At 40.3% G+C, this 11,826-nt stretch overlaps 1 protein-coding gene across 1 annotated transcript in view; it reads left to right on the top strand.

Moving 5' to 3' along the window:
• Positions 1-6,689: 6,689 nt before the first annotated feature.
• cica (capicua transcriptional repressor a) overlaps positions 6,690-11,826 on the top strand; it is a 43,073-nt gene continuing 37,936 nt past the window's right edge. The window contains 1 exon segment of the mRNA XM_062436583.1: positions 6,690-6,923. The gene's annotated coding sequence lies outside the window, so the exon portion shown is untranslated.

Genomic DNA, 11,826 nt, shown 5'->3' on the forward strand with positions numbered 1-11,826 from the left:
AGCTGTAACTTCCTGGAATTTCTCCTAGTTGCCAGGCAACCGTTCCTCCACCAGGAAGCAAATAACAGCTATACGTATATTTCCCAACATTTGTGGTCCATTTCAAAGGTTCTTAAGTTTTTATTTTACTTCTTCTTTTTTTTTAACCCTGTGTCAAACACAGCTAAGTCTGATTTTCTGCAACTAAAATGTTGAATATCTGACTTTTAGTTACTTTTCTGTGGTTGAATTTTGGGCTAAATGATGCTCGTGTAGCTGCTATTTTACCCATAACTGACTGCTACACCACCTCTCTCTTTACCTACACATCTCATTTTACAGACTTCACCTCACAAAGCCAACTTTTACTCTCCCTCCTCTCACTTTAAGTATCCTGTTAATCATTTTTATCATTTGTTTCAGTCTCTCCGACCAGCAGCTCTCATCCTCCCCTCCATCTCTCCGTCTCTCCCCTCCAATCTCTCTTTGAAGCATTCATCAGCTGCTGATCTCAACAGGGGACGGGCCGTGTTTAAAAGGAGGGCTGACTGACGGGCTGTTTGGCCTCCAGCGGAGACTGATTGTCTGTCTGTGGGACGAGGTCAAAGGTCACGGTCCAGAGAGCCCGAGACAGAAAGCAGATCACAACAGAGGGCTAATTATCATGCATTGTTGCGGAGCTCCTGCTGGGACTCCGCCTTCACTTTCACCACCGAGTCACACTGAAAACTCGGGACCTACAACATTTAATATCTTCACGGTGAGACTCGTGATTGAAATGATATTTCTTTTAAAAAATGAGTTATGAGACGTTTCTTCTGAGCGATAAGCTGATTTAAAATGTTTAATATGAGCGGCATACTTTAACTTAATCTACTTAAAAACTAAAAATAATCACTCTAAGTTTTATAATAACTGACTAATTATGTTAAAACTATGTAATCAGATTACAAACAGTAAAATATTTGACATAAAAATTTAAAATAAATTCAATTAAACACTGATCTTATGTAAATTTAAATCAATTTCGATAAAAATCTCATTAGAAATTAAAATTAATAAAAAAAATAATAAAAAATATGTTTTTTTTTTTTTTTAAACTGCTACTTTTGATAACTTTTGAGACAAGATATTCCTTTATTAGTCCCACGATGGGGAAATTTACATTATTGCAGCAGCAAAGTGGACAGTACAAAGAGAAAAGTGTCAATAAAAAGGAATAAAGAACAATAAATAATAAGTACAAAAGCAATAAAAACAACAGTCGTAAAAAATATGATAAAATAATCGTAACATTATGTACAAGAGTAATATTGGTGTTGAGTGATTATATACCTGAGTTTGATATTGTTATTGCACAGTTGAACTGATATTTAAGATATTTCATATATAAGATTAAATATGATATAATAAATAACATGTAATTTATATATATTTTTTAAATATATAAATGTTTTACTCTGGATCATCATTTTATCTACGTTTCCTTTCTCTACTACTTCCTCTCTATGATTTGAGTTCATGCTATTTCAACTACAGCTGCTCAAACATGATCAATTGTGGGTTATAAAACAATACAGACATCATTTATCACATAATTAATAACAAGCAAGTAAAGAAGAAGTTTAATTTAAAACATAAACCCCGGTATACCCGCCTGAGGTCCAGTTTCCTGGTGCCTCAGCAGGTCTGTCAGTGTGTGAGCAGGATTACGTGCAGGCAGTTGAGCACCTGTGCAGCAGCAGCAGGCTTGTGAGGGTATTTCTGGAGGCAGATTGTCCTCGTGGCTCAGTGAGCCGGCAGAGCAGCGACTTCAGTAATAAGGATTCATTATCTGTGAGAGTCATGAGAGGAAAAGAGTCTACTCGCTGCAGCTCAGATCCGCTGTCTCATCATGCAACAGTTTCCAACCCTGAGGGTCTGGACCCTCGTTAGGGGCGGGGGGGGGGGGGGGGGGGGGGGTATATTTACCTGGAGCATGGAACAAGCCTCCAAATCCTGCTCACCTGATCCTCAAATGACAGACTCTCAAATAATAGGACTGCCCGAATGTTTCAACTCCTTTACTTTTAATTGTTCTTCTGTGTTTGTCAGGCCTGATTAATTATTTATTCTATTTTCTCTTGCACTTCCATACTGAGAAAAAAAAAATTGTTTCACTGTATGTTAAATAGATGTGGTTGGAATGGCAAATTAATAAACTTGAACTTGAATTCACACCATGATTCAAGAAAGTCTATTAATACTCTGCATGTGCTATAATTATAAAACGTTCTGAGAGTCGCTTATTGTTTGCAACCCCTGTTCCTTCACATTTTACTAATAAACTTTAGTGCCAATTGGCTCCAGATGTAAAATTTTAAGTGAAAATTAACATAATTCTAGTTACAAGATCATTGCATATTTGTATTTGACAGCATCTGATATGAAATATCTCAAATATCTGTACTTTTAGAGTAGATTGAAGCAAATTATCAGATTTTGGGTGAAAATTAAAATCATTCTAGTTGCAAAATCATTGCAAATTTGTACATGACAGTGACCAATATGAAGTATATCAAATATCCGCTATAGTTTTAGAGTAGATTGCAGCAAATTGTCACATTTTAAGTGAAAATGAGCATAATTCTAGTTGCAAGATCATTGCATATGTGACAGTGTCCAATATGAAGTATCTCAAATATCACAGTAGATTTCAACAACATCTCACATATGTCCAGCTCCACTTGCTCTCAGAGCAGTGCATGCATGTCGATGGCGCCATCTACTGAGCGATAGAAGCACCTGATACAGAATCTGTAGAAGTAAATAAAACACCATCAAGACTAAATGGAAAGGAGTCCCACACTGACACGGTGGCATTGTCCTGCTTGGTTTATGTCCAACCTCGTCTAATTAGTCTCTCTGCTTGGTCGTGCATTGGGGTTGGGGGGGTTTGCTGAGTCACCTCCTTTTTAGGGAGTCATTTGGCTCACTTCTAATAAGCAACATTGACAAGTGGGAACAATGCTGATGTCACGGGAATAAAGGTTTATTATTGTAATGTCAGTCGGTGCTCTCTCTCTCGCCACAAACTGTTTGATGAAGTGCAGCAAGCGGAGCAAGAGTTCAACACTCACACAAACAGCAAGCAGGACGTTTTCTCGATGTATAAACCTGTTGGATTGTGAAATGTTGACGTGTTTTTAAAGCTGTTCCTTCCATGTTGGAGGAGGGCAGCAGCTAACGTGTGATCATACGTTACAAATATGCAAACTGAAGTGAAGAAATTGGTGTTGGAGGCTATTATTTGATTTGCAAGCAGAGGGGGGAAAATAAAACAAGGCTGCTCTAAATGTTTCAACTCCTTAACTTCTGCACAGAAAGTCTGCATTTTTTCTTTTGACAGTGATTATAATTGATTAATGTTGCACAGAGGAGAGCCAAGTAAACCAACACTGCATGTAAGGTCTTTATTTCAAATTAAACAGTGTTTTGCCCAGTTTCATACCAACATTTTACTTGTTGAGCTTGATGGTGGACTCATGTTGACCCACAAAGCAAGAATTAGGTGTTTAGAAAAAAATTTACTTATATAATTTAAAAACTGTGACTCAAAAACACTTGTCTCATACATTTAAACTCATGAAATTTCAATTGTAAAAGTGGTGTTAGTTTTAAGGTTGTAGGCCGAACATCACTCAGTGCTCACTACAGATAATACATCTTCTGAAAATGGATTTGGGACATTATAGCCTATTTAACTTGACCCTGGATAAGATAAAGTTTTAAAAAAATAAAAAAGGGGGCAACTCAAAACTAAAGTCAAACTAATTCATCACTGCCAAAACACTTGTTTCATACATTTACATGCATTACCATTTCAATTGTTGTAGGCCTTTCATCGCTTTCTGTTTCCAGTGGCGATGACTACACATTTATACGCCTTCTGTATGCAAATGGATATAGGACATCATAGCTTGTTTAACTTTATAACCCTGGATAAGATCAAGTTTAAGGATATTTAAGGTTGCATACAAGTAAGAGGCGAATATATTGGCGGTGGATGACTAACACTCATCTCAGATTTCACAGTTCACAGCTGGTGCAGGGCTGTTAAAATCTACTGTACATGTACTCAACCTGAGAGTATCGGCCAGAGTAGAAAAGAGTAGAGTTGGACTGGTCCACTCTTGAATCGTTCTTTTTTTAAAAACACACACACACCACACACTTGAATTGGAGAGTGTTAGAGTGTTGGGTCAGGCACAGTGCAGGGTCCCCGGAGCTGTTTAGCAGTTAAGTGGTGGTAATGCATTTAGTGTAAAGTGACTGGGATTGGGGGGCTTAGCTGTAGCTCTCCGCCTCATTCTTAGAAAGTGCTCAGAGGTGCTAATACCAGCCGGATTTATGGTGCTCATTCACAAACAGCTCGACTTCTGCAGCAAAGAGTCAGCGTCTGAGTCTAGCTCGCTGGTCATTTCTCCCTGTTTCTATCTGCCTCCCAAAGCTCTTCATCTCCCCTCTTCCTCGCTGTTTTCAGAGCCTTGCATGATTCACATCTGTCTCTTGGTGTCAGTGCAACAACCTGTCACTCATAATTATCTTCACCATCTGTCTCACTTCTACCTTTTTACCACTCATGTGTCTTTCACACTCTTATTTCCAGCCTCCTTTCTAAGCTTCACCGAGACTTAAATCTCAGGCCTCTGCCTTCCTCTTCCTCACTCGAGTGTTTCTCGGCGACGCCTACGAAACCAGCCGCCCCTCGAAGTTGCACGCTAGCTGTTAGTCGCCCTACATTTTCTGAATACACACACTCATGTACGGTGAATGAGCAGTCAGTGAGAAAGATAGAGAGAGAGAGAGACAGAGACTGCAGTGCTTCACTATCAGGGGTGTGGAAGATGTCTGGAGATCCCACTCACTCCGCGCTTACATGTGCTGTATGGCTGCGAGTGCGTTTTCACAGATTTATTAGTCACAAGTTGTGCATATTATGGCCATGAATGTGAACAGTAAATACATAATTTGTGTTTTTATGTGTGTGTGTGTGTGTGTGTGTGCTGAGGGGGATTTACCTGTGTGCATGAATGTGCAAGTTCAATGCTAATAATAAACCTGAACTGTACTTTGTTGTATGTGCAACAGTGCATGTCTGCTGCTGTGTGTTTGCATGCTCAGACAGGCAATATTGTCTACACGATTGACACAAAAGAAGTGTGTATGTGTGTGTTTGTGCTTGCATAGGGCTGGGCACAATCTGTGTGAGTATGTGTGTGTGTGTGTGTATGTGTGTGTATGCTCCAGTACACATACAGCTTATGTAACACCCAGGCATGTTATAACTCCACTGCGCCCTTGTATGTGTGTGCATGTGTGTAGGTGCTTGCTTGTATGCGTGCAACCAGTGTGTGTGTAGCTGTGGTAAGTATACCCGCTTGTGTGTGTCTGTGTGTGTGCGTGCGTGTGTGTCAGACAAACTGCAATGCCGCAACCAGTCAGCTCTGTATCATCATTGACCAAACTCGCCATCTGTGCCTGTAAGCTATAGAAACAGGGTGTTGCGCTGCTACACACACCATTAGTGTTTTATGAAAAAACTTGCAGCAGGGTGCCAGTGTGTTGCTTGTGCGCATGCTGCTGGGCATGCACGTACCTGCGTGTCAGTGTGTGTGTTTGCGTGTGTGCACTCATGCGTGATTAACTACATAATCTTTGTGTGCGTGTGCCTGTTTGCATGTTCCCTTGTTATTCATGAGTGTGTTACAGCCTGTACCTGCTTGCACACATGCATGCCTCTGTGTGTGTGTTTTTGTGTAGGTGTGTGTGTGCAGGGACGCCCACAGTGTATATGGGTCACTCTCTTAGGAACCATAATCCCACGTTTGGACCAATTTACTCACTGGGGTTTCACTCTTCCTGTTTGGCCAAGCTGATAGCAACAAGCATAATGACCTCACCACAGTACTCGGTCATTGGCCTGCAGACCTCGGGCATCTCCGCCAATCGCACTCAGCTCCGGTGACGTATAGCCTCCGAGCGCGTTTCCCGATTGGCCGGGGAGGCGGGACTAAAGCATGCTCTGCTGTTTTAGAGGCACTTCTGATTAGCTGCGAGGGGAGGGCATTAGAGATAGAGAGTGAGTTTGTGAGAGAAGGCAGCATGCGAATTTTTGGGAGTTGGTGTTCTCTTGTATGTGGTTCCTGTTGAAACTACACTCAACCTGTGGCTTACACGGATTACAATGCAGACAGTAGTGCATGCAGAGACAGAGATAGCACATGCAGAGCCTTGATTAAGCTGTTGTTGTTTTTTTTAAATAATATATGAGCTGATGTTATGATAATCTATCACTGTTGGGACATTACATCTTGTTCTCTAATAGATTTGATAGTCATGTCAGCATTTCCTGACTCACTAAATGGGGAATCCTGCACGTTTTTTGAAACTTGCAAATTCATAGCTTTTAAAAAAAAAAGAAGAAAAAAGACAAACTAAAAAGAAGAAGAAAAAAAAAAGATCTAATTCCTGTCCTGCGTGCCTGTAGAAGTCACAGACATGCCCACAAAGCGGCGCCCCATTGGCCAGCCTCGGCCTCCCTTTCCCAACAGCTGTTCACTGTTTTCCCACACTGTCATTGGCCGAGGCGCGCCGTCCGTCAAACGCACTTTGACGTGAGGCCCCGCCCCCGAACTCTCTCCTCGGCATTCCATTGGCTACTGTACAGCTTCTGCGCGCCCTGATTGGTCGCGCCGGCTGGTTGTCGAGGCTTCGGGGCTTCATTCACCATTTTGCGACTGTAGCGTAGAATGTACAGGGCAGTAGTTTTTCCTCCTTTTAAGTTGCTTTGCAGGAGAAACATGAACAGCCGATAATTGGCAGCTGCGGACTACCGGCCACTCTGCCCTATTTTAACCAGCGGACTCATCAGAGAATCACACTGGGGTACTATATTATCTCTGGTGAGTATAAGCTGCCCACAAATCTTTCTCCTCCTGCAGCACTGCAGTAGGGGAGAGAGCTTGTTGTGCTTTTTTTCCCTGTATCTATGTGTGTGTGCGTGTGTGTGTGCCGAGCTTGCAAACGTTGTTTCATGTTTACTGTGGATACAATGTATAAGCAAGGTTGAGTTGATCAGCATATTTTCACCACGTCCTATGTAGGTGGCTTTACGATGAAAGGTGGGGGAAAAAAAGGAGTATATAGAGGGCGGATTGGGTGTCTTCTACGATAGAGAGAGAGAGAAAAAAAAATAGGGAGCGGTGCGGCTAAGTCTAGTGAGCTTGAAACTTTTCCACTAGAAATAAATTCAACGCCATAACTACCCGCTGGACTTCCTACAACCACTATTTTATTCTCTCCCTGCGTTGTCACTAATATATATATAATAAAAAAACTCAAACTCCTCGCTTTTCTCCCTTTCAACCTCCTCTCCTCTCTCCTTTTTTTTTTTTTTTTTTTTTTGCATTGATCAATTTTCTTCCTCTTTTTTCATGAATCAACGTGGCTGTTTTATTTTTTTAGACGTGTTGTTATATAAAAAAAAAAAGAAAGAAAGAAAGGAAAGAAGGGGGGAGCTTTTCCAACAGGCCTTCTTCTTCTTCTTCTTGGACTAGTTTTTGTGGCCAACATATTGACTACTTTCTCTCTCTCTTTCTCTCTTGTGTCATGCAAGTTGAATAGCACGACTCAATACTAAAGTTTATCCAGACAAGCTTTAACCTATCTTTGCTGACAAATGTCACTTTCATATCGGCCAAACAAGCAAGCGACTTTTTTTTAATATTCTCTGTCTGTGTGTACGTGTGTGTGTGTGCGCGTGCGTGTGTGTGTCTGGACTAGATTTGACAAAGTTAATCATCATTTTGGGGCATTTAACACTGTCATAGTTGCAGTATTACGTGGTATTAAGGGTTATTTCCCGGTGACAGTGTGAGTGGAGGATTTCCAAGCGGCCTTGTGTGTAAGTTGAGGCCTGGTCGCTGCACGCCTCGGCCTGCTGTGTTGTGGAGTAAAACTGGTAGTAATCGCGGTACTACGAGGGCTTGACACATACACGGTACTATCCAGCTAAACCAGAGGTGACGACATCACCTCTTGTAGTTTTGGTATTTTGGGCTTTGGGCCTCATTTAGATAAAGTTAGCAGCTGTCATCTACTCTCTGGGTTATTTATTATGATGTCAATGTATTTTAAAAACGCTTCGTCCTGTAAAGCAGCTGTAGTAATCACTTTACTAATAAAACTTATGGATGTCATTTAGTGTAGGGTGCTTATATCATTTCAATTTTGCTTTACACATAACCACAGTTGGTTAAAATATACTATAAGGCAATAAAAGGTCTGTTAAAGTTCACTACTACACACATAGTTTCCTACATGCCCCTTTGGGATTGTCATAGTGAATGTATGGGCACGGCTGGATACATTTGGGGAGGACATATCTAGTTTTTTATACATTAGATCTATGTATTCACAGCATGAATATAGTCTAGCCAGCTGTATTTATATTTGATATAATACCTAGTTTCACGTGGCCTTATTAAGATAAGTAATCACTTTTTAAAAGAGAGAGTGCTTTACTATTAAAACTTATGAATATCATTTAATTTAATGTGTTTATATTATTTGAATTTTCATTTACACATAACCACAGTTGGTTGAAATATACTATAAGGCATTGAAAGGTCTGTTAAAGTTCACTACTACATACATAGTTTACTACATGCCCCTTTGGGATTGTTATAGTGAATGTATGGGTTATGAATATATAGGGTTAATATAACATAATCAAGCCAGCTCTCTTTATATTTGATATAGTTTCATGTGGCCTTATTTAGATAAAAGTAGTAATCAGTTTTTGAAGAAAATAAAAATAAGTTATTTGCTTATAAAACTTGTGAATGCCATTTTGATGCTAGTTTGATTCGTGTGTATCATTTGAGGTGGTTAAAATATACTATAAGGCATTAAAAGGTCTGTTAAAGTTCACTACTACACACATACTACATGTGTTTTATAGTGAATGTATGGGCATGGTTGGATACATTTGAAGAGGACATATCTAGTTTTTTCTACATTAGACCTACACATTTGCAGCATGAACATAGTCTAGCCAGCTTTATATATATTTGATGTAATACTCAGTTTCATGTGGCCTTATTTAGATACAGTTAACAGCTTTTATCTACTCTAGATTATTAATTATGATGTCATTGTATTTTAAAGCAGCTGTAGTAATCACTTTACTAATAAAACTTATGAATGTCATTAAGTTTAGTGTGTTTATATCATTTGAATTTTGCTTTACACATAACCACAGTTGGTTAAAATATACTATAAGGCATTTAAAGGTCTGTTAAGGTTCACTACTACACACATAGTTTGCTACATGCCCCTTTGGGATTGTCATAGTGAATATATGGGCACGGCTGGCTAAATTGGGGAGGCCATATTTAGTTTTTTTATACATTAGATCAATCAAGACAGCTCTATTTATATTTGATGTAATACTAAGTTTCGTGTGGCCTTACTTAGATAAAGTTAACAGCTGTTATCTACTCTAGATTATTATTGTTATGTCAGTGTGTGTTTATACGGCCTGTCCTCGAAAGTACTGTAGTAATCACTTTTTTTATATTATAAAAAAAAAGTCCTTTGCTTATAAAACTTGTGAATGCCATTTTGATGCTAGTTTGATTCATGTATATCATTTGAGGTGGTTAGAATAATACTATAAGGCATTAAAAGGTCACTACTACACACATACTACATGCCCCTTTGGGATTATTATAGTGAATGTATGAGCAGGGTTGGCTAATTTTGGAGATGACGTATTTACTTTTTTATACATGATACCCATCCATCTGCAGCATAAACATAATGAAGCCTACTCATTTTATATATAATATACCCTAATAGTCAGTTGCATGTTGCTTTAACTGCTATCAGTTTGCTTTAATAGCGCAGCTGTGGTTGAAAAAGTGAATAAACCATGACCTAAACCTGGACAATCAATTAGCTAAACTAAATTATGCTTCCAGAAAGGCGACAGTGCATGTTTTTCTCACCTCACATGACTTATAACAGCTTGATGCTGCCCTACAGTCATGTTTACTATGTATTCTTGTACACCTATTTAAGAGGGTAAACACTGTTCTCCAAATAAAATACGTTTGAACTTGTTACCCCTGGGCTACACGTGTTCCCCCATGAGCAGAATATGTTTGATAATGTTTAACATAGGAGACACAGGTCTACTATATCTCCCATATGGTTTCTATGCTCCATATTTCACAGAGAGGAGTGCGAGTTGCGTCAGTTTGTCTTTAAGCTGTTATCATTAGGCCCATGACTCTGACACCAGCTGTTGTACACAGTGCACTACTGAGTAAACACACGTAGCATACCTCTATCGTGACCAAGTAAGGCCGACTGCCAAATTATTTTATGGTGGCTGCTCTACGGCTGTCTGTCCTAAATAGGGATTTACATAGAGCACGACGATGGCTGTGAGCTGTCTAATTCCGTGTGCACCATCAAACTATCATTACGTGTTTGCTGTGTGTGTAAATGTGTGTGTGTGTGTGTGTGGCCTTGAGACAGTAGGCACTCGTCTACTGAAAAATGGATTTCTCTTCCAGCCGGTGTGATGTAGCAGATATGAAAAGGAACCTGAATGAATGCGAGCCTTCACACAGACAAACAGGAAGGCAGCAAAGGGGAATAGAGACGGTCACACAGGCAGACAGAGAAAGAGACTGGTGGGAGGATGGATGTAGAAAAACACGGACAGACAAGGCAGACGTGCAAGTTAACAGACATTTAAATAGTCGCTGACAAGTAGAAAATGCTCAGTGGGGGTTTGATTGACATACATCCAGAACATTTTGACAGTAGACATCACAGTTGGAGTTAAAAATATATATGGAAAAAAAGGGAAAAAAAAGACAGACAATATAATGGTTGTTTTCAGTCTCCCTCTTATACACTTGTTGTTAACGTTTGTCTGGCTCTGTGGAGACTCTTGTATTGGAAGAAATGAGGCAGAGCACACAGCAGCTAGGACCTGAGGCAAGTCCCGCGTGTATCAGCCACACAGCAAACAAACCAGTTAAATGACAACACTCCCCCCACCCACCACCCCTCATCACCACCCCCTCGTTCAACAAGTCAGCAAAATCAATCTGTTTCACTTTTTTTTTTAAACAGGGGGCCAGAACTGTGAATGAGTCTGGTGTGGAATAAGGAGATATTCTGAATGACTCTGGCGGTGGCTAAGTGTGATACTGAATGACTCTGGTGTGGAATAACAATTATTCGGAAACAACTCGGCCATTCTGGATCACTGCAGCACAAATGAGGGGTAGTAGACCTAAGTGGAAGACGAGGAGAGAGTGAGAGGTATAGGAATCGATATTAGAATGAGAAGAAGAAGAGAAAATGCAGGCAAGGCGAGGAGGAGGGGGGGGGGGGGGGGGTAAGAATGAATGTGTAATAGTGGCAATGAGAGAGAGAGAGACAGAGATAGAGAAAGAGAGAGAGAGGAATAAAGTAACGGGAAGTTAGGTAATGGTCTTCCACAGGAAATGGAGTTTGTAGGGGCGGATTGACTCTGCTTTGAAATACATAGATAAAGGTCGCCACCGAAGAGAGAGAGAGGGAGTGAGTGAGAGAGAGAGAAAGAGAGAGAAAGAGAGAGAGAGAAAGAGAGAGAGAGAGAGAGAGAGAAAGGGAGGGTTTCAGTATGCGAGCGAAGAAGGAATTCCCCCGCCTCTACTGCCCTGGCCAAGAAGTAGTGTGTGTGTGTGTGTGTGTGTGTGCATGCAGAAAGGCTTGTCTGGGCAAATTGCAAAGTGCTCTTCA

Source organism: Scomber scombrus, chromosome 16, assembly GCF_963691925.1.
Source record: "Scomber scombrus chromosome 16, fScoSco1.1, whole genome shotgun sequence".
In the NCBI taxonomy this organism is placed as follows: domain Eukaryota; kingdom Metazoa; phylum Chordata; class Actinopteri; order Scombriformes; family Scombridae; genus Scomber; species Scomber scombrus.